Below are 24,278 nucleotides of genomic sequence, written 5' to 3' on the forward strand. Positions count from 1 at the left end.
TTGGATTATATAGTACCATTCCATGATTCGAAAATAGACCCTTGAGTGGTCTAGTTAAAGATTGATTCAGAATCTGGTTAAGAGTGGCATTTGATGATGCAGCTGAAAGGACCCTCTGGTGGCCCAGTTACACTCATCACAGGTTCATTCATTTGGTTTTTCCCCTACACATTATTAAATGCACTGTGTGGACTATGCAAGGAATTACATAATTATGGACGCGTACATAATTATAAAAACTCAGTGCACGGAAACCACAGTAAGATTTATCATGTGTAAGAACCAATAGTGACAACAATAACGAAATGTGAACAATGTAATGAAGGTACGGTGGACGCACCAATGACGCTTCATATACTTGTATATAAGTGTCCCTCTTGCCTTGCAAGCATAATGTTATTTAAAGTTACTAGAAGTTCGGAACCCTAACCGGTGTTGTTTTATCTTTTCGACTTCATGTTTCAAGCTTTCACAAGTTTCCTCTAAATAAAATTTCGGGATGAAATTTCCTAAAGTAGGGGAGACTGTGACAACTGTGTTCTGTAATCATCGTATTATGTAAAACAATGTCCGTTATCAATAAAACAATATGCTTTGGTGTTATTATGTGTATTTTGGTGTTACTATATGTGCAATTGTGTTTATTAATTTTACAATTTGATTCGATACCGATTTCAAGCTTTAAATCACTTTCTGGAAGGTCATACGCAAACTGGTGCTTAAACGCAATCAGTTTAACGCGACATACACTCCGGAACTATGACGTAAGCCAAACATACCCTAAATATCCCTTACATAACTTAGAAATAAGTTTCGAAGGATTCGGTATGGCGAAAACATGTTTATTTGAACTAAAGAACTAATTACGACAAAACTGCGAAACGAACGTTGGTGACCGCCCGAATAATATTTAATCCCACAAATATTCTGTTATGATTAAAATTTTATTTTAATCAGGTTCGTGTTGAAAAATAAATTAAAAACGTTATTTTTCAAGTTTAAGCGCGTACCGTGTGTTCCTACGCGACACAGTGCTTATACTGCAAAACGCAGACAACGCAGTAAACCCAGGAATATGCCAGGAATATACCAGGAATATGCCAGGAATATGCCAGGAATATGCCAGGAATATACCAGGAATATGCCAGGAATATGCCAGGAATATGCTAGGAATATGCCAGGAATATGCCAGGAATATGCAAGGAATATGCTAGGAATATGCTAGGAATATGCTATATGGAAGGTCTATAAATACCACCATTCCATCACTCCATCTTCACTTCCCTCTCTCCCTCCCAAAACCGTCCCCATCTCTCCCTCTCTCTATCTTAATCTTCTTCATATCTTCAAGTCTTGTTCTTGAAGATTCAACACCCTTTCTAGTAAACTTCAAGTTAGTATGAAGATCTAAGGGTGTTCCCAAGGTGTTGTCAAGTGAATACAAGCTTTCTATCATCCCACAACCTACTTGAATCTTGAAGGTATAACACTTATGTTTGAATCATACCTTTGATTCATAGTTGTTCTTTGATGATTTAAAGTTTCTCTTGAATCTTGTAATTTTCACTAAACTTGAAATCTAAAAATGAAATGGGTCTTGGTTACAAAAAAATGGTGGTGTATATATACATGTATAACCATACATATACGTATACATATGTGTGTGTATGAGTTTTGAGTATGGTTGTTAAATACTCGTTTATATTGTTGCTTGTTCTTAAATAATGGAAAAAAAATGCAAGTATTTGGTGATTCATGTATGATATGTTAGATGACCAAGTACATCAGCAAATAACATAAATAAATCTCATATTTGATGCATCTAAACCCATATAAAATGTGATGATATGTTAGTGTGCTTTAGGCACTTGTACATGAAGATACATGTTGGTTTAAAGCTCAAGAAATGATAAAAAGGGGTTGTTTGGCAAAAATGTTTTAGATCAGGTTATAAACACTAAAAATAACTTTATTTGATGTATTATCATGGCATGAAACTTTGACATAAGGTTGGTAGCTTTACATGTTGTACATATAGATTAAAAAGTGGTAAAATATGCGAAATTTGCATGATCTAAATGCTTTATTTAAGACCTGCACTATCATGAGTAAAACCATTATTTTATTCAGTAAATAACATGGGTTATGATAAAATTTCAAGGCGTTTCGATTAGGGATGGTTCGGGTAACGTTTGATGCAAAACTATGCGGTAAAACGGTTAAAAATCGCCTTTTCGAAGGATTTTTATCAAACTGTTTTAGATCAGTAACCAAACTGATATTTTTAGTATAAAAATAAGTATTTTAACTTATATTAAGTTTACTTGGTTTTTGGTTAGTCATACGTGATTTCCGACGCTCAAAAAAGTTACCGAAATGCTAAAATAAGTGTTTTTCGACATAATTATAATGGGTTGTTCATGAGAAAATTTTATATGTTACAATGCGCTATGTGTTTTATAATATGTGTATGATGACATGATAATACTTGACAAGATTATTTGTTTTACGCTTGAGTACATATACGCGAATATACCAAAATAATCAAAAATAATAACTTTTCAAGGAATCTCAAAGTTATGTGAAAATTCTAAGTATCGGAGAAACTTCGTCATTTTTATGAATTTTGTTTATTAAATCATTCTTATTTAATTTAGGACAAATAAATAATTTGAGGGATTGTGTTAGCATATAAAAACGCACCCAAAGGTGAGTACATAGTTCCCCTATTTTACTGTTTTCAATTGTTTTGGGGTGATTCATATGTATCAAAATGATTTCGATGTTTTAATGATGGTTTCACAACGAGTAAGATGGTTTATATCAAACTAATAACGATTTCGATAATGTGAACGGGCTTGTTGGTTGTAATTACATAACAAATGACATTCATTAATTTCGGCCAAACCGACCAGTATTAGGTTATGGTACCATAGGATCCGACAAATCCCGTTATCAGACCGGACCCATGGTTATGTGTGGGTTAGGTGGGTAACGACCGAACCTGATGATTGTTAACTTACCCTTTGGAGGTTTGTTAATGCGAAAACGAGTTGAACAATTAACGAGTCACACAGGTTTGAATGTTATTAGCGAGACGACCAAAAGTAGTTTCACGATCTAAAACGAGAATGATTTAAACGACTAAAGAGATGTTTAACGAATTAAACGATCTGGGTAAACAATTGGAAGCGATGTCACACGAACGAGGTTTTCGAAACGATATAAACTATATGAATTTTATTACGAAAATGATTTACGATTTGGTTTACGAAAAACAAATGTTTTGGGTAAAGATTCATGGCTTCGAGGTTTATAAATTATAACCAAACTATTTTGATTCGGTTATTCATTTTACGATACAACATTTTATAAAACAAGGTTTTCTAATGACAATTAACAAGGTTGCACAATTTATTCCAACGTATAAACGAGCCATGAATCTGACACTCTCACAAAACCTATGTACTCGCCAGCATTTCTTTGCTGACTTTGTTTTTACATATGTTTCAGGTGAAGTTGCTTAGTGTTGATTGCGAATAGGAAGCATGCTCACTTAGGACCGGACGAGGCCTTAGTGATTTAATAATGATATTAGTCTATGTTTGAGTTGCTTGTTTAACTTTAAAACAATGTTTAATATTTAACGAAATGAAACTCTTCGTATCCATGGTTTGAAACAATAATTCTGTTACAACACTCCCCGGCGTTTCCGCCACAATTTGTCGTTTTACGTGGTCGGGGTGTGACACCAGGCTAGGATTCGAGTTACAGGAACAAGGGCTAAACCACCCACCCAAGAATGGAATCGTCGAGCGGAAACATGTGACAACCTCCTAAGCAGCTTTTCTTGCCACCAGACTTTTCTGCATCAATTAGGAATCTGATTCCATCACAAAACACATTCCTTAAACTGTAGCTATTTTTTGTGTGTTTATTTTTTGGTGTCTAATCCGCATATATATCACCATTGCTCTTGATTTTCTTGACTATTTACCTCTAAATTGTCAACATATACATGTGTGATTTAGTTTACGAAGATTTTTCAATACAGAGAACCTCGATCAGATAGTAAAACAGGCGTAAGGTTCAAAATGGTGTTAAACTAAAATGGGATATACCAAGCTAGGATTCGAGATACATGAACAAGGGCAAAACCACCCACCCAAGAATGGAATCGTCGAGCGAAAACACGTGGCAACCTCCTAGAAGCTGCTTTTCTTGCCAACAGACCTTTTTCAATCAATTAGAAATCTGATTCCATCACTAAACACATTCCTTAAATTGTAGCCATTTTTTGAGCGTTTATTTTTTGGTGTCTAATCCGCATATATATCACCATTGCTCTTGATTTTCTTCACTGTATATCTCTTAAATGTCAAGATATACATGTGTGGTTTAGGTTACCAAGATTTTAATGCCGAGAACCTCGATCAGAGAGTAAAAAAGGCGTGAGGTTCAAAACGGTGTAAAACTAAAACGGGATATACCGGGCTAGGATTGGAGTTACAGGAACAAGGGCCAAACCACCCACCCAAGAATGGAATCGTCGAGCGGAAACACGTAACAGCCTCCTGGAAGCATCTTTTCTTTCCACCAGACCTTTTTCAATCAATTAGAAATCTGATTCCATCACTAAACACATTCCTTAAATGGTAGCCATTTTTTGAGCGTTTATTTTTTGGTGTCTAATCCGCATATATATCACCATTGCTCTTGATTTTCTTCACTGTATATCTCTTAAATGTCAAGATATACATGTGTGGTTTAGGTTACCAAGATTTTAATGCCGAGAACCTCGATCAGAGAGTAAAAAAGGCGTAAGGTTCAAAATGGTGTAAAACTAAAACGGGATATACCGGGCTAGGATTGGACTTACAGGAACAAGGGCCAAACCACCCACCCAAGAATGGAATCGTCGAGCGGAAACACGTAACAGCCTCCTGGAAGCATCTTTTCTTTCCACCAGACCTTTCTACATCAATTAGAAATCTGATTCCTTCACTAAACACATACCTTAAATTGTAGCTATTTTTTTAGTGTTTATTTCTTGGTGTCTAATCCGCATATATATCACCGTTGCTCTTGATTTTCTTCACTGTATATCTCTTAAATGTCAACATATACACGTGTGATTTAGTTTACGAGGATTTTTCAATGCCGAGAACCTTGATTAGAGAGTAAAAAAGGCATGGGTTTCAAAATGGGGTAAAACTAATACGGGATATACCATGCTTGGATTCGAGTTACAGGAACAAGGGCCAAACCACCCACCCAAGAATGGAATCGTCGAGCGGAAACATGTGACAACTTCCTATAAGCAGCTTTTCGTACCGCCAGACCTTTATCCATCAATTAGGAATCTGATTCCGTCAATAAACACATTCCTTAAATTGTAGCTATTTTTTGAGCGTTTATTTTTTGGTGTCTTATTCGCATATATATCACTATTGCTCTTGATTTTCTTCATTGTATATCTCTTAAATGTCAACATATACACGTGTGATTTAGTTGACGAAGATTTTTCAATGCCGAGATCCTCGATCGGAGAGTAAAAAAGGCGTAAGGTTCAAAATGGTGTAAAACTAAAACGGGATATACCGTGCTAGGATTCGAATTACAGGAACACGGGCCAAACCACCCACCCAAGAATGGAATCGTCCAGTGAAAACACGTGACACCTCCTGGAAGCAGATTTTCTTGCCACCAGACCTATCTCCATCAATTAGGAATCTGATTCCTTCACTAAACACATACCTTAAATTGTAGCTATTTTTTGAGTGTTTATTTTGTGACACTTCGGATCTTCCCGGGAAACCTTTTGATGTAACTTACGTGTATATGTGTTTTTGAATGAAAATTTGAACTATTGTGCTACATGTTATGTGTATTCATGTATATGTGTACATAGATATATATATGTGTGTGTTATATATTAGGGCCGAAACCTCAACCCGGCTCGAGACATGTTCGGTCTCGAGTGAACAGTAGTGATGGGCCGTTTGGGCCTTGACACCCCTTAGCCCACCCGGAAAACAACCCTTGACCCACTCGATATATAAACCAACCCTCCCCTCCCTTAACCATTTTTACAACACTCTCCCTCACTCACTCCTTCTTCCTCACTAAAACCCTAAAAACCTAAGAACTCTAGCAACCAAAACCACCTCCTTCTCCCTCTTCCTCTCTCGGATCAAGTAGACAAACGACAAGGAGGATCGGCCGGATCAATCTTCACCCGAACACCCCCTTTCTTACACCTCGAGTTAGCCGGTTAGTGTTTTCTTGGCTTGAATGTGATCTTTATTATTTTATGCTCGATTATGCTTGTTGATGATTGTTTGGCCATGTTTTGTGTGAATAAAAACATGTGAAATGGATAACCGGTTAGCATGTTTATGTTTCGGAATGTTTAGATAGAATGGATATTCATGATTTTGGTTGATTAAATATAATATGTCTCGGATTGAATTGTTTGCATGGTTATTGATGCTTGTTATCCGGATGATGTTACGAGAAGGATTGGAGGGTTTTTATGCATGATCTCGGGGTTGGTTTGTTGATAAATGGGGTTGATTGTTCATAAGAATTTCTTGAATGTGTTTGAATATGGTAAGAACATGTATGAAGGTCCTTGAAATATTTTGAATATGCCTTGTTTGATCTGCTTTAGACATAATTTGGACAAGAAAACATGTTTAGTGGGGATAGTACACTGTTACATGAAAATGCAATTCTATTGGTCAGTACATTGCAGGTTCTAGAAGATTTGTTGTGCACGTATCACGGTTGCGAGTCGCAACCTTTGGTTGCTACTCGAGACCACATCAAGTCTTGTCGAGACCTCCCAGTTGCGAGTCGCAATCAACGCGTATCGAATCCGGTTGCGAGTCGTAACCACTGCTGCTAAGTCGGAACCGCCGGTTGCGAGTCGGAACCTCTGGTTACGACTCGTAACCAAAACGTGATGAACCGAGACCTCGGTTGCGAGTCGTAACCTCGGTTGCGAGTCGCAACCACCCTTGTCTCGACTGGGCTATTTTGGTGTTATTGGGCTTTGACTGTTGGGCTTTCTGTTGACTGGGCTATGTGTTGTTGCTGCTAATTGTATGTTTAGGGATGACCCAATAACCCAACTGTTTGTGTATTCGCATGTTATACGTGTTTGCTATATGTATTGCCATACGTTTACTTGTACCCGACTTGACCCATATTTGGTAACCATGATAGGCCGTGGTGACCAACATACTTGACCGGGTAAAAATATCTACCGAGCAACCCAAGGTGAGTTCACAACTTAAAAGCATGCGTCCCGGTGGTTTGGGACACGAGACTAAAACAACCCTATCCCCTTGTAAAAGGGGATACCATTTACATTCCTTCCCTAGTTACTGGGAACAAACTTACTTTACCTTCCCTTGTATTGGGAAACCTTTTAGTTAATTACTGTTTATACGGAATGCAACCAAACGGCACTAAACGCAACTCTATCACTCAAGTCCCTACTACATAATACCGATTAGTCGCCGGGGCCAGGCGAACGGGTTATTAGTTGATAGCGCTATTTAGGTTTTACCAACCTCACACCGTGCCATGGTATGGGATCGGTCGTGAACTAATGTACTCAGGCATCCGTCAATGATGATAGAACATTGACATCGGGGCATCCTGCGGAAACGCAAACGGTTACCTAGTGTTCGGTATTGGAAAAACAGTTTAGTCGCTAACTTTTGGGGTAGCTCCCCATGGCATGTATAAACGGATAAATTAACTGGTGAAACGAGTTTTTGGTAATTAAAACTGGACTACTAGTGAACTCACTCAGCATTATTGTTGACCCCTTACTGCATGCTTTGCAGGTGGCCAGTGACTGGAGCAGCTGCTTGGGATGTGTAGTGGTCGTCTGCCCGTGTGTTGGGCATTTATCATGCTTACCTTATGAACATTGTTTAAAACTGTTTATTTATGCTTCCGCTACTTTTTTGCTCTGAACTTAAAACATTGAACTCTAAACTTAACACTTGCTAATCGTATGGTTAGTAAGCACTATTTGGATATTAAATTTAATCATTCAGTATGATTGGTGGCTGGATCCTGGTCGGTCACGCCCTCGAAGCGGGTGTCATCCGCAGGTGGAATTTGGGGGTGTGACAGATTGGTATCAGAGCCATTGGTTATAGTGAACTTGGTTTTAAAAAGGGGAAAATCTTTTTGAGAAAAACCAGACTATAACCCGTGACTCGTGACGACACTACACTCCAAGTGCAAGGCTCGACTTATCTGACCTCATAGCTCGGACCCATATTTACTTGCTTAATTGTCTTATGCTTTCTGCTTTATTATGCGTACTAGTTTGCCTGATTAGATAGATACGCCTCCCCTCTTCTATCTTATTCTCGCTATGTTACGACACCACACTCATACTATGTTTTCTGGTTATGAAGACAATGAGTGGACGCAGACGAGGAAACGTCAACATGACCCAGGCTCAGTTCACTAACCTACTCAACACAGTGGCTGCAGCTTTCGCAGCTCACCCTATAGGTAAGCTCGTTGTTTTAGGATGTTTAGATCCTACCGCCGCATCGTCTTTTCGCCTCTAAACCTATTTCGCTTCACTCCTCACAACAGGTCAGCCTGCGCCTGTGCAACCACGTGTCTGTACCTTCAAGACCTTCATGGATTGCAAGCCTCTTCCATTCAGTGGCACTGAGGGTGCCATAGGTCTCCTGCACTGGATCGAGAAGGTCGAAGCTGTCTTCGCTGTCTGCGAGTGTCCCCCTGCTAATTGGGTGAAGTTTGCTACTGGTACTCTTGAGGGAAGCGCACTTTCATGGTGGAAGGCGCAAATTCAAATGCGTGGTTTGGAGACTGCTAACGCTACTGCGTGGGAAGATTTCAAGGATATGATCAAGGAAGAGTACTGTCACAGGGATGACATCCACAAACTCGAGGACGAGTACTATGAACTCAAGATGGTTGGGTCTGAGATTGAGACCTACACCAAGCTGTCCAACGACTATGCTGCTCTTTGTCCAAATATGTCCCGACCCATGTACCGAAGGATCGAATTGTACATCAAGGGCTTAGTCCCAGAAATCAGGAGCCATGTAACCTCGGCCAACCTCACTGCCATACAGCCCGTGGTTCGTCTTGCCCACAAACTCACCAACCAGGCTGTGGAGGAGGGCAGGTTGCCCAAAAGGATCAGTGCTGCGGAAGGAACTTCCAGTGATGGCAAACGAAAGTGGGATGGAAATCAGGGCAAGGATGCTAACTCTACTCAGGCCCCAGCCCAGCAAAGGAAAACTGACAACAACAAAGGCACTCAGCAACAGGGTGGCTATCGGGGAAGCTACCCTAAGTGCAACAAGTGTAACAGGCACCACAATGGAGCATGTAACAAGGGCCAGTGTCAGCGATGCCACAAGATGGGGCACGACGCCAAGGATTGTAGGAGTCAGTTCCCAGCAAGGCAGAATCAGCAACAACCTCAACAGCAACAGCAGCAGGGAAACAACCGGGCATGTTTTAAATGTGGGGCAACAGGGCACATGCGAAAGGATTGCCCTGAACTGAATCAGAATCGCAACAACAATCAGGGAGCTGGGAACCATGAGCAAAACAACAATGCTGGGAATGGTGCAAGGGGCAGAGCTTTCGTGATTGGAGCTGGAGAAGCAAGGAACGACCCCAACGTCGTGGCGGGTAAGTTCCTACTTGATGATCGTTATGTTTCTGTGTTATTTGATTCCGGTGCCGATGCCAGTTATGTATCCCTTCGCATTAGTAAGAAACTTAAGCACCCGCCTGCATTATTAAGTTCTAAGCACATCGTCGAGATAGCTAATGGTAAGAACATCGAGGCCACGCACATGATCCACGACTGCACACTAGAATTGTCTGGCCACATGTTTAGTATCGATCTTTTTCCCGTCAAACTTGGAAGCTTCGACGTCGTCATTGGTATGGATTGGTTATCCAAACATCGCGCTGAGATCCTCTGTCAAGAGAAAGCAGTTCGTATACCTCGCCGTTCTGGCCAACCCCTCATCGTCCAAGGCAACAAGGGTGGAGAAGTCACAGGCATTATCTCGCTTTTAAAAGCCCAGAAGTGTTTACAAAAAGGGCACACCGCTATCCTAGCACTCGTCACCAACACCCACGAAAAGGAAAAGAGGATTGAAGATTTTCCTGTAGTACGTGATTATCCCGAGGTATTTCCTGAGGAACTACCTGGACTCCCTCCCCACCGTCAGGTCGAATTCCAAATCGAGCTAGCTCCTGGAGCAGCACCCATAGCTCGTGCACCGTACCGTCTAGCCCCTGCAGAACTGAAGGAACTCTCGACGCAACTACAAGAACTATTGGATAAAGGATTTATCAGTCCTAGTTCATCACCCTGGGGAGCACCAGTACTCTTTGTCAAGAAGAAGGATGGCACATTCCGAATGTGCATTGACTATCGTGAGTTGAACAAGGTTACCATCAAGAATCGTTACCCTCTCCCACGCATCGACGACCTATTCGATCAGCTGCAAGGATCGAGCTACTATTCTAAGATTGACCTGCGATCAGGCTATCATCAGCTGAGAGTTCGTAATGAAGACATCTCTAAGACTGCATTCAGGACTCGTTATGGTCATTACGAGTTCCTCGTTATGCCTTTTGGAATGACTAACGCACCTGCGGTTTTCATGGATCTCATGAACCGAGTGTGCAAGCCTTACCTCGACAAATTCGTGATTGTGTTTATCGACGACATCCTGATTTATTCGAAAAGTCAAGAGGAGCATGAACAACACCTACGCCTTATCCTCGAACTCTTACGCAAGGAGCAATTGTACGCCAAGTTCTCGAAGTGCGACTTTTGGCTTCGAGAGGTCCATTTCCTTGGGCATGTGGTCAACAAGGACGGAATTCACGTCGACCCCGCTAAGATCGACTCGATAAAGAACTGGCCTACGCCTAAGACTCCCACTGAAGTTCGCCAATTCTTGGGCTTGGCAGGCTACTACCGCAGATTCATTCAGGGATTCTCGAAGATTGCACAACCCCTCACTATACTCACTCAGAAAGGCATCGCCTACAAGTGGAATGAAGCACAGGAATCTGCTTTTCAGAGGCTTAAGAATAACCTCTGTAGCGCCCCTATTCTCTCGTTGCCTGAAGGCACTGATGACTTTGTGGTTTACTGCGATGCGTCTATCCATGGGCTCGGTTGCGTGTTAATGCAACGCGAGAAAGTTATTGCCTACGCCTCACGACAACTCAAGACACACGAAAGGAACTACACAACGCACGACTTGGAACTGGGAGCAGTGGTTTTTGCTCTTAAGATATGGAGACATTACCTGTACGATACCAAGTGCACTATTTACACCGATCACAGGAGTCTCGAGCATATCTTTAGGCAAAAGGAATTGAACATGCGACAGCGTCGATGGGTCGAACTCTTGAATGACTACGAATGCGCCATCAAATACCATCCGGGCAAGGCCAATGTCGTGGCAGACGCCCTCAGCCGAAAGGACACTATACCAAAGCGCGTGCGAGCATTGCAACTTACCATCCAGTCTAACCTCCCTACTCAGATCCGAAATGCCCAAGTTGAAGCATTGAAACCGGAAAACATCAGGGCTGAGTCCCTGCGAGGATCGAGACAGCAACTAGAACAGAAGGAAGATGGCGCTTGTTATGTAACAGGGCGCATTTGGGTCCCTCTCTATGGAATTTTACGTGAACTCGTGATGGATGAAGCCCACAAGTCCCGCTACTCAGTACATCCTGGTTCGGACAAGATGTACCACGACTTGAAGACTACATATTGGTGGCCTGGCATGAAGGCCCACATAGCAACATACGTCAGCAAATGTTTGACTTGCGCAAGAGTCAAGACAGAATACCAGAAGCCAGCAGGTCTACTTCAACAACCAGAAATCCCGAAATGGAAATGGGAGCAAATTTCCATGGATTTCGTCACAGGGCTACCTAGGTCCCAACGCGGAAATGATACTATTTGGGTAATCGTAGATCGATTGACCAAGTCCGCGCACTTTCTGGCTATTAAAGAAACAGACAAGTTTTCTACCTTGGCGGAGATTTACTTAAAGGAAGTAGTTTCGAGGCACGGGGTGCCAACCTCAATTATTTCCGACCGAGACGCTCGTTTTACTTCGGAATTGTGGCAAGCTATGCACAAATCCTTTGGCTCACGCTTGGACATGAGCACCGCTTATCACCCGCAAACGGATGGACAGTCTGAACGCACCATCCAAACCCTAGAAGACATGCTTAGAGCGTGTGTGATCGATTTTGGCAAGAACTGGGAGAAGCATCTACCGCTAGTAGAGTTCTCCTACAACAACAGCTACCACACTAGTATTCAGGCAGCACCTTTTGAGGCATTGTATGGTCGTAAATGCCGGTCACCTCTCTGCTGGGCGGAAATCGGTGATAGTCAAATCACGGGCCTAGAGATGGTGGTAGATACAACTGAAAAGATTGCCCAGATCAGACAACGCATGGCGGCAGCTCGTGACCGTCAGAAGAGTTACGCTGATAAGCGTAGAAAACCATTGGAATTCCAGGTCGGCGACCGGGTTCTACTTAAAGTCTCACCCTGGAAGGGTGTGGTTCGCTTTGGTAAACGGGGCAAGCTTAATCCACGATATATCGGACCATTCGAAATTACCGAGAAAATCGGTAAGGTTTGTTATAGATTGAACCTGCCTGAAGAACTGAGTGCGGTACACAACGTTTTTCACGTATCCAATCTGAAGAAGTGCCTATCAGGTGAAACGCTCGTAATTCCTTTCAAGGAACTAACTATTGACGAACAGCTACACTTTACTGAGGAACCGATTGAAATCACTGATCGAGAGATCAAAATCCTCAAACGTAGCCAAATACCTCTTGTACGAGTCCGTTGGAACTCGCGACGTGGCCCAGAGTATACCTGGGAGCGGGAAGACCAGATGAAGCACAAGTATCCCCAGTTGTTCCCTAACGAAAACCCCAGCACTGAAGCTACAGCCGAATTTCGGGACGAAATTCCAAACTAACGGGGGGATGATGTGACACCTCGTTGAAACGCTTTCACTTATGCTAGCTTGACAGTGGCTGCCTTAACTTTCGGGACGAAAGTTCCTAAAACTTGGGGATAATGTGACACTTCGGATCTTCCCGGGAAACCTTTTGATGTAACTTACGTGTATATGTGTTTTTGAATGAAAATTTGAACTATTGTGCTACATGTTATGTGTATTCATGTATATGTGTACATAGATATATATATGTGTGTGTTATATATTAGGGCCGAAACCTCAACCCGGCTCGAGACATGTTCGGTCTCGAGTGAACAGTAGTGATGGGCCGTTTGGGCCTTGACACCCCTTAGCCCACCCGGAAAACAACCCTTGACCCACTCGATATATAAACCAACCCTCCCCTCCCTTAACCATTTTTACAACACTCTCCCTCACTCACTCCTTCTTCCTCACTAAAACCCTAAAAACCTAAGAACTCTAGCAACCAAAACCACCTCCTTCTCCCTCTTCCTCTCTCGGATCAAGTAGACAAACGACAAGGAGGATCGGCCGGATCAATCTTCACCCGAACACCCCCTTTCTTACACCTCGAGTTAGCCGGTTAGTGTTTTCTTGGCTTGAATGTGATCTTTATTATTTTATGCTCGATTATGCTTGTTGATGATTGTTTGGCCATGTTTTGTGTGAATAAAAACATGTGAAATGGATAACCGGTTAGCATGTTTATGTTTCGGAATGTTTAGATAGAATGGATATTCATGATTTTGGTTGATTAAATATAATATGTCTCGGATTGAATTGTTTGCATGGTTATTGATGCTTGTTATCCGGATGATGTTACGAGAAGGATTGGAGGGTTTTTATGCATGATCTCGGGGTTGGTTTGTTGATAAATGGGGTTGATTGTTCATAAGAATTTCTTGAATGTGTTTGAATATGGTAAGAACATGTATGAAGGTCCTTGAAATATTTTGAATATGCCTTGTTTGATCTGCTTTAGACATAATTTGGACAAGAAAACATGTTTAGTGGGGATAGTACACTGTTACATGAAAATGCAATTCTATTGGTCAGTACATTGCAGGTTCTAGAAGATTTGTTGTGCACGTATCACGGTTGCGAGTCGCAACCTTTGGTTGCTACTCGAGACCACATCAAGTCTTGTCGAGACCTCCCAGTTGCGAGTCGCAATCAACGCGTATCGAATCCGGTTGCGAGTCGTAACCACTGCTGCTAAGTCGGAACCGCCGGTTGCGAGTCGGAACCTCTGGTTACGACTCGTAACCAAAACGTGATGAACCGAGACCTCGGTTGCGAGTCGTAACCTCGGTTGCGAGTCGCAACCACCCTTGTCTCGACTGGGCTATTTTGGTGTTATTGGGCTTTGACTGTTGGGCTTTCTATTGACTGGGCTATGTGTTGTTGTTGCTAATTGTATGTTTAGGGATGACCCAATAACCCAACTGTTTGTGTATTCGCATGTTATACGTGTTTGCTATATGTATTGCCATACGTTTACTTGTACCCGACTTGACCCATATTTGGTAACCATGATAGGACGTGGTGACCAACATACTTGACCGGGTAAAAATATCTACCGAGCAACCCAAGGTGAGTTCACAACTTAAAAGCATGCGTCCCGGTGGTTTGGGACACGAGACTAAAACAACCCTATCCCCTTGTAAAAGGGGATACCATTTACATTCCTTCCCTAGTTACTGGGAACAAACTTACTTTACCTTCCCTTGTATTGGGAAACCTTTTAGTTAATTACTGTTTATACGGAATGCAACCAAACGGCACTAAACGCAACTCTATCACTCAAGTCCCTACTACATAATACCGATTAGTCGCCGGGGCCAGGCGAACGGGTTATTAGTTGATAGCGCTATTTAGGTTTTACCAACCTCACACCGTGCCATGGTATGGGATCGGTCGTGAACTAATGTACTCAGGCATCCGTCAATGATGATAGAACATTGACATCGGGGCATCCTGCGGAAACGCAAACGGTTACCTAGTGTTCGGTATTGGAAAAACAGTTTAGTCGCTAACTTTTGGGGTAGCTCCCCATGGCATGTATAAACGGATAAATTAACTGGTGAAACGAGTTTTTGGTAATTAAAACTGGACTACTAGTGAACTCACTCAGCATTATTGTTGACCCCTTACTGCATGCTTTGCAGGTGGCCAGTGACTGGAGCAGCTGCTTGGGATGTGTAGTGGTCGTCTGCCCGTGTGTTGGGCATTTATCATGCTTACCTTATGAACATTGTTTAAAACTGTTTATTTATGCTTCCGCTACTTTTTTGCTCTGAACTTAAAACATTGAACTCTAAACTTAACACTTGCTAATCGTATGGTTAGTAAGCACTATTTGGATATTAAATTTAATCATTCAGTATGATTGGTGGCTGGATCCTGGTCGGTCACGCCCTCGAAGCGGGTGTCATCCGCAGGTGGAATTTGGGGGTGTGACATATTTTTTGTTGTCTAATCCGCATATATATCACCATTGCTGTTGATTTTCTTGACTGTATATCTTTTAAATGTCAACATATACATGTGTAATTTAGTTTACGAAGATTTTTCAATGCCGAGAACCTCGATCAGAGAGTAAAAAAGGTGTAAGGTTCAAAATGGTGTAAAACTAAAATGGGATATACCGAGCTTGGATTCGAGTTATAGGAAAAAGGACCATACCATCCACCCAAGAATGGATTCGTTGAGCGAAAACACGTGACAACCTCCTAGAAGCAGCTTTTCATGTCCCTAGACCTTTCTCCGTCACTTAGGAATATGATTCCGTCACTAAACACATTCCTTAAATTGTAGCCATTTTTTGAGCGTTTATTTTTTGGTGTAAAATCCACATATATATCACCATTACTCTTGATTTTCTTGACTGTATATCTCTTTAATGTCAACATATATACGTTTGATTTAGTTTACGAAGATTTTTCAATGCCGAGAACCTCAATCAGGGCGTAAATGTGACATCTGTGTCACTTCAGCCATCAAACAAATACCAAACCAATGAAATATTGAATTTCATACTTGGGATTTGTATAAACATGTGTATCATTTGCACATATCAATTCTTGTTCGATTTCGGGCTCTAAATCGCTTTCCGGAAGGTTATATGCGCACTGATGCATAAATGTAACCAGTTTAATGCAACAAACACTCCGGAATAGTGACATAGGCTTAACATACCTTAAATAACCTTTACGTAACTTAGAAATAAGTTTTGGAAGGTTTGGTATGCCGAAATCAAGTCTTTTCGCTTATAGGCACTAAATATGACAAACTACGAAAGTATGCCAATTTGAACTGTAACGAACATTTCGGAACTTGACCATAAGTTAAACATACCCTAAATATCCTTTACATAGCTTAGAAATAGGCTTTGAGGTGTTCGGTGTCCTAAAATAAACTTTATGCTCATTCAGGGACTAAAAGCGTCAAAAAGTGCATAAGTTTGCATTTTCGCGCATAACTTACGTTCCGAATACATCCGGACATCCAAAAATTTATGCAAGCATTAAAATATTATATTTTAGTGTTTGGCATGAGAAAATCCATTCGTCGCGCAATTTGGATCGTTTTTCGCGCTTATGCGCATTCCGTCGTAATTAACCGAACAACGCAACCGTACAACCAAACGAACTGACATCCGAGATATTTTTGAGCATGTTTTGAGTTCCCTATACTTTAACTTCATTTTAGAGCCTTGAAATGAGGTTAACGGGGCTTAATCGTGTAAAAAATGAGCCGAAATGCAAGTTTCTGATGTGCAGGGACCTGTTTTGACAATCTGCCAAAGTTGGCCAGGCGGCCCGCGTAAGCCAAGCTTAATTCTTACGCGGGGCGCGAGAGCCTGTCAGACAGAAACTTCAGATTTTTCAATCTGGGTCGAATTCAGGGGTTTTAATGCAATTTTTGCAATACCATGGGCTAAATTTGATGGTTTTCTTGTGCCCCATTGTTTACCAATACCATGGGCCCAAGTGGAGGGTCTAGATCGAAGCTCGTTTCCCGATAAATGATCCTAACGGTTCTAGCTCTCCTATAAATACCCACCTTCATTTCATTCATTCCTCACTTGAATTCTGAGATTTTCTCTAAGTTGGAGTGATTATCACTTCATACTTGAGAAATCCTTGGAATTCAATCTTGCGGGGACCCGCTGTAAGTATTCTTTCGCGTTTTTCGTTCTTTTTAGCGTTAAAGTCAAACTGTGTTTGACTTTCTGCATTAACCAGTTTATGGTCAATGCGAAGTTCGTTTGAACTTCATAATGTGAGTGTAATCACGATGGTTATAGTCCCTAGTGACTATACCTACTGATTTCCACATTATCTAGGCTCAGTGACGAGTCGTAGTTTCGGCCAAAATGCGTTTCTTCGCGTATTTTGTAACCAAACTACTCTAGGGTATCAAAACCGTTTGTTTTGATACCAAACCTGTTTTCTAACTTAACTAAACATGTTCTAGCATGTTTAGCTCGTCACTTTTAGATTTGTGCTTGTTTAGGGCCGTAAAGGTAAGCGATCTAATCAATCGCTTATACTTTCGAACCCGACCCATTTGGTCGATCATTAAGATCCGACCAAACAATTTAGGTGACCATAGTTGTATAGGGAATAACCTTCCAAGGTTATACCTTATGGTCACGTCGTTTAAGTAGTTGAATGATAGGTAGTTTATATGCCTTAGGTAAATTACCAAAATACCCTTTTTATGCATAAATTCATTTAAAGCATATGTAACCTAAATTTTGACATCTAAACTGATTAGGTAACTATATTAGACATGTTAAGGCATATTTTACTTGTCATAGGACTAGTTAAGCGGTCCGAACGCGTTTTACGCGAACGACGCGTTAAAGTAGCATAAGCTACCTAAACGGGTCGTAATGGGTCGTAAGCACTTAGGTTAGGTTTCGTTTTAGTATGTGGGCTTTGTCTAACATATCAGATGAGTTCCAATACTCATTTGGTTTACGAAACCTCATACTATCCAATCCCCCGATTTAGGTCCGGTTATTTATGTAGTTATCTATATAGGGTGCCGTTTGATTACGTGATCCATCTAGCTTTGCTTGGTTGTTGTTCAAGACTTCTAAGCACCCTCAAGTGAGTACATAGTCCCCTCTTTTACTATTTTTCAAACATTTTGGGGTGAAACACATGTGCCTACTTGTTACTTTCATGCATTTCATGTTTTCATATCATATACTTGCTATGTTCACTGGTATACTATTAGTACATGATTTCATTATGTTTTTGCTATGTATGTCCATTGTGTGCATACTTAGTACATCGTTTTACATGACATTTTATGCTATGTATGTTCGTTTAGCGCATACTTAGTACATTGTTTTACAATACCTTTTCATGCTATGTGTGTTCATCATACTTAGTACATTTGTTTTACATCACATGCTATGTATGTTCATCATACTTAGTACATTTGTTTCACATCACATGCTATGTATGTTCATTATGTTCATACTTAGTACATTCACATCACATCACATGCTTATGTTTTGGTATGACATTTGGTTTGTTTAAATGGGACAATGTACATTCATTAACATTGATCACGCCGCTCGGTAGTAGGTAATGGTAGCATAGGACTTGACAAACCCCGTTCCTATAATCCTAGGTTTGTTTGGATGGATGGAATGACCGAATCCGAAAACATTTCTTTTTGATAACCTTTACTCTAAGGTTATCCTGCTGTCTCAAGGCTTGAATGTATGGAATTTTCACAATACCGCATAAATGTTTGTATCAGTATAGCATGCATTTCCACAAAACATAACTTTGATTTAAACTGAGTTTTACTTCAATACTTTGTTTTGTGCATTTTTCACCTATGGTATAGTTGATACATACTTCACTTGCCATACATGACATTTTGTTTACACATCACTTGATTGACATTTACATGGACATTTTGATATTGATATACACATTTCATGGACTACATTTTGACATAAACATTTTGACATGGTTTTCACAATGACATTTGACAATTGGTTTAAACATGGGCAATTTACATTGGTGGTTTGTTTGGGTAAGTGATTTAAGTAACGAGACATGTGTAATGTGATACAAGCATGGTGGATACGCCGCTGGTACTTCCTATATATAAGTGCTTGTATTATATTACATGTCGTAGCGTTATTTAAATTATTCAATTTGGATTTACACATTTTTACACAAATAACATATTTTTCACAAAACATTGTTTTACAAAACAGTTTGTTTTATACAAATTCTTTTTACTTGGTTATTCATTTAACCTTATTATCATTCTTTTAACTATACATATCTATCATCGCTTTTCAAACGATTTATAAAACAAAACATTTTACAAGGATCATGACTGATTTTTGTTAAACAACCTTTTTCTAAACTTATAAGTCATGAATCCTAAATCAATAAAACCTATGTACTCACCGGCATTTTTATGCTGACGTACCTATTTTCACATGTGTTTCAGGAGATGATGCATAGGATTGATCAAGATACACATAGGCGGACTTGGGCCTTAGTGACAATAAAAGATGCAAGACTAGTTAATTTTGTTATACTTCTTTGTTTGTTAAGACATTGCAACTCTTTTAATCAATAAAACAACATTACAATTTTTCCATGTGTTATGAAACAATGATTCTGTTACAACACTCCCCGACGATTCCGCCATGTTTTGTTGTTTTACGTGGTCGGGGTGTGACAGAAAAGTTGGTATCAGAGCTCATGGTTATAGGGAATTAGATTATTAGTAATGCTTTGACCTAATCTATAACCTTCCTAGGACCCTAATGCGAGTTTACTTGCGTTTAGTCATAAAACAATACCGTCACCTATCCTTAGGCGACAACCACAACAAGAACATAAATTTCAAAACCGCTTTGAAAACTAATCATCTGTTCTAGGATGATTGATTACTAGGTTTTGAACCCTCTAAGTTTTCAAATCTCGTCAAAGTTTGGGTCTTATAATGTGAACACGTGCAAACTGGAAAGGTGAATGCCTGTACTCTGAGTTTTCTGTCTAAGGCTAGAGTGTTCGTACAAATCCGCAGTATCGGACCAGTCACTCTTACCTGGGAACTCTTAGGGTGAGTGTTCACTTATAGGTGAGCATGTCTTCAGCGATGCATTATTATGACCCGTTTGCTTTGATTTGTCACCGTCTCATTTGTTTGCCAGAGGTAACAAACAAATGATCTCAATTCCTATGCATTGCCTTTCTGTTTTTTTTATCCGATAACATTTCATATGTTGCTTCCTATGTCTTTCATTTTCTTCTAGAATGTCTCTTCATCTCAACAACGGTCAAATGTCCGAGCAAACAGCCAAATTTGCCCAGCAAATAGGCGAAGTGATTTTGAAGTCTGTGGATCTAGGCATTGCCATGTCTCGTCTCAAAAATACAGCCACTCAAGAGTCACCAAAGGAAGCAGAAGTCAAGCCTACACCAAAATCAAGGAAGCGTAAGGCTTCAAGGAAACCCGCAGCAGCTACACCTAATCAAGCGGGACCTAGCCAAGTGGCAGCGCCACCAGCTAGGAAGCCGTACATAGGAACTGCCCCATGGTGCAAACGATGCAACCATCATCATTCAAACCTCATACCCTGCTCCAAATGTACCTACTGTGGACGGTTAGGACATTTGATTAACATATGCCGCTTTGCTATCCAGAACAAAGCTGTTACAAGTCTTGCTGCTACCCAACTCCAAGTCAACCCTACTCAAGCTCGTTTTCCGTCTGGTACTTGCTACAACTGTGGCGAGACGAGCCATTTCAGGAAAAAATGCCCAAAGATTGTCAATGAAAATCCAACCCTTGGATGAGCATTTGGCCGAGCAAAGGACGTTGCTGTCTTATGCCTTTGTTTCTTTTGTTTTCTTATATTGTGAAACAATCTGTTTTGTTCATAAATAAAAGTCGTTGTTCGCAATTCTGATACACAAATGTAGCTATATGTGTGTATGGCATTTCCCTATGATACCTACATCAAGGAGCTATGCTCTTTACAAACTACTGTTGTGATTCTCCCTTTCGAGTGACCGCTCATGATTTCCTCAAAAATTTTAAGTACTCGTTTCATTCTAAGAGACGAAGTACATGAAATAAAGTGACATTATGAGTAATCGTGCTTTTGCACATCTGTGCCTTTGAATCCCTGGTTAGATAACTAAGGGTATTTTCAAATCTCATACCCATTACGTTCTGATTTTTCAACATGCATAACATAAGTTTTCAAAACAACCTCCATGATTTCAAAAACATTTTATATAGTCGAAAACATTTTTAATATAGTGTATTTACTTAATATATCAAATGCATGATTTCAAAAACATTATCTATATTTTCAAAAACAACCTCCGTGATTTCAAAAACATTGTCTATGTTTTCAAAAACGACCTTCATGATTTCAATATGTTATTAATACAGTATAATTACTTATATCAAGTGCGTGATTTCAAAAGCACCATTCATGTTTTCAAAAACCTTATACATAATTTCAAAATTTATCTTGCATGATTTTAAAACATTTTTATAAATATACCTACCTAATACACCTACTTTATGATCTCAAAAGTATTATATATAAGGTTTCAAAAAACATTGAACACATTTTAGAACCCCATGCATAGTTTTCAAAATATTTTCCTCATACATTGACTTAACCTTCAAATTCCGCTTCATGTGTCGCCTTGGCATATCTAGCATCTCAATTTCATAAGCATTTTTACTTCATGTTTTGACTTAAGCACACCCAGTGCAAGATTTCAAAACATCTTCAACTTCTAAAATCCATATGGGATCTTCTTATCATTACAATTAGATCCTTGTGCATAATTATCATTCAAATCAGAATCCTTAATTGGATTCTTTGTGTACCTTAATTCGAACATTTCGGTTCCTTATAATCGAAATCGAATTTTCTCTTTAAGATCTTTCTACCTTCATAATTAGATTCTTGATAATGTTTAAAGCACCAATCAAAATCCACTGATTGGATACCTGGTGTGCTTTAAATACATGTGCTCAGTTAGCAGAACAAATTAACAAAATGTTGACAAATTTAAAACCAAGTTAAACAATTATGTGATTAAGTGTTTATGCACTTTGTGTTTTCTTTTTATGAATTTTTTTTGTTTTTGAATACACTGGATATTCATTATCCAAATCCTCGTAGAACCTTTCATATCTTCATTTGAGGGATTCATAGTAGGATATTCAAAAAGGTACTACCTTAAATCCTTATTAGGCTTCTACGTGATAGTCAAGACCCTCGGATTATATAGTACCATTCCATGATTCAAAAGAGACCCTTTGAGTGGTCTAGTCAAAAGATTGATTCAGAATCTGGTTAAGAATGACATATGGTGATATAGCTGAACAGACTCCTTGGTAGTCTATTTAAATCATTCACTGATTTAATTAAAAGGCTCTATGGTGGTCTAAGCACAATCATCACCGGCTCGTTCATTGTTTCCTTCCCCTACACATTATAAGATGCACTACGTGACTATGCAAGGAATTACGTAATTATGGATGCATACATAATTACAAAGTTCAGTGCACGGAAAACCATAGTAAGACTTATTATGTGTAAGAACCAATAGTGGCAACCATAACAAAATGTGAACAATGTAATAGAGGTACGGTGGACGCACCAATAACACTTTATATACTTGTATATAAGTGTCCCTCCCACATTGTAAGCATGATGTTATTTAAAGTTACTAGAAGTTCAGAACTCTAACCAGTGTTGTTTGATCTTTTCAACGTCATGTTTCAAACTCTCACAAGTTTCCTCTAAATAAATTTAGGGATGAAATTTCCTGAAGTAGGGGAGACTGTGACATCTGTGTCACTTCAGCCATCAAACAAATACCAAACCAATAAAATATTGTATTTCATACTTGGGATTTGTATAAACATGTGTATCATTTGCACATATCAATTCTTGTTCGATTTCGGGCTCTAAATCGCTTTCCGGGAGGTTATATGCGCACTGATGCATAAATGTAACCAGTTTAATGCAACAAACACTCTGGAATAGTGACATAGGCTTAACATACCTTAAATAACCTTTACATAACTTAGAAATAAGTTTTGGAAGGTTTAGTATGCCGAAATCAAGTCTTTTCGCTTACAGGGACTAAATATGACAAACTACGAAAGTATGCCAATTTGAACTGTAACGAACATTCCAGAACTTGAACATAAGTTAAACATACCTTAAATATCCTTTACATAGCTTAGAAATAGGCTTTGAGGTGTTCGGTGTGCTAAAATAAACTTCATGCTCATTCAGGGACTAAAAGCGTCAAAAAGTGCATAAGTTTGCATTTTCGCACATAACTTACGTTCCGAATACATCCGGACATCCAAAAATTTATGCAAGCATTAAAATATTTTATTTTAGTGTTTTTCATGAGAAAACCCATTCGTCGCGCAATTTGGATCGTTTTTCGCGCTTATGCGCATTCCGTCGTAATTAACCGAACAACGCAACCGTACAACCAAACGAATCGACATCCGAGATATTTTTGAGCATGTTTTGAGTTCCCTATACTTTAACTTCATTTTAGAGCCTTGAAATGAGGTTAACGGGGCTTAAACGTGTCAAAAATGAGCCGAAATGCAAGTTTCTGATGTGCAGGGACCTGTTTTGACAATCTGCCAAAGTTGGCCAGGCGGCCCGCGTAAGCCAAGCTTAATTCTTACGCGGGGCGCGAGAGCCTGTCAGACAGAAACTTCAGATTTTTCAATCTGGGTCGAATTCAGGGGTTTTAATGCAATTTTTGCAATACCATGGGCTAAATTTGATGGTTTTCTTGTGCCCCATTGTTTAGCAATACCATGGGCCCAAGTGGAGGGTCTAGATCGAAGCTCGTTTCCCGATAAACGATCCTAACGGTTCTAGCTCTCCTATAAATACCCACATTCATTTCATTCATTCCTCACTTGAATTCTGAGATTTTCTCTAAGTTGGAGTGATTATCACTTCATACCTGAGAAATACTTGGAATTCAATCTTGCGGGGACCCTCTGTAAGTATTCTTTCGCGTTTTTCGTTCGTTTTAGCGTTAAAGTCAAACTGTGTTTGACTTTCTGCATTAACCAGTTTATGGTCAAAGCGAAGTTCGTTTGAACTTCATAACGTGAGCGTAATCACGATGGTTATAGTCCCTA

This window comes from Helianthus annuus, chromosome 12 (genome assembly GCF_002127325.2).
Source record: "Helianthus annuus cultivar XRQ/B chromosome 12, HanXRQr2.0-SUNRISE, whole genome shotgun sequence".
Lineage (NCBI taxonomy): Eukaryota > Viridiplantae > Streptophyta > Magnoliopsida > Asterales > Asteraceae > Helianthus > Helianthus annuus.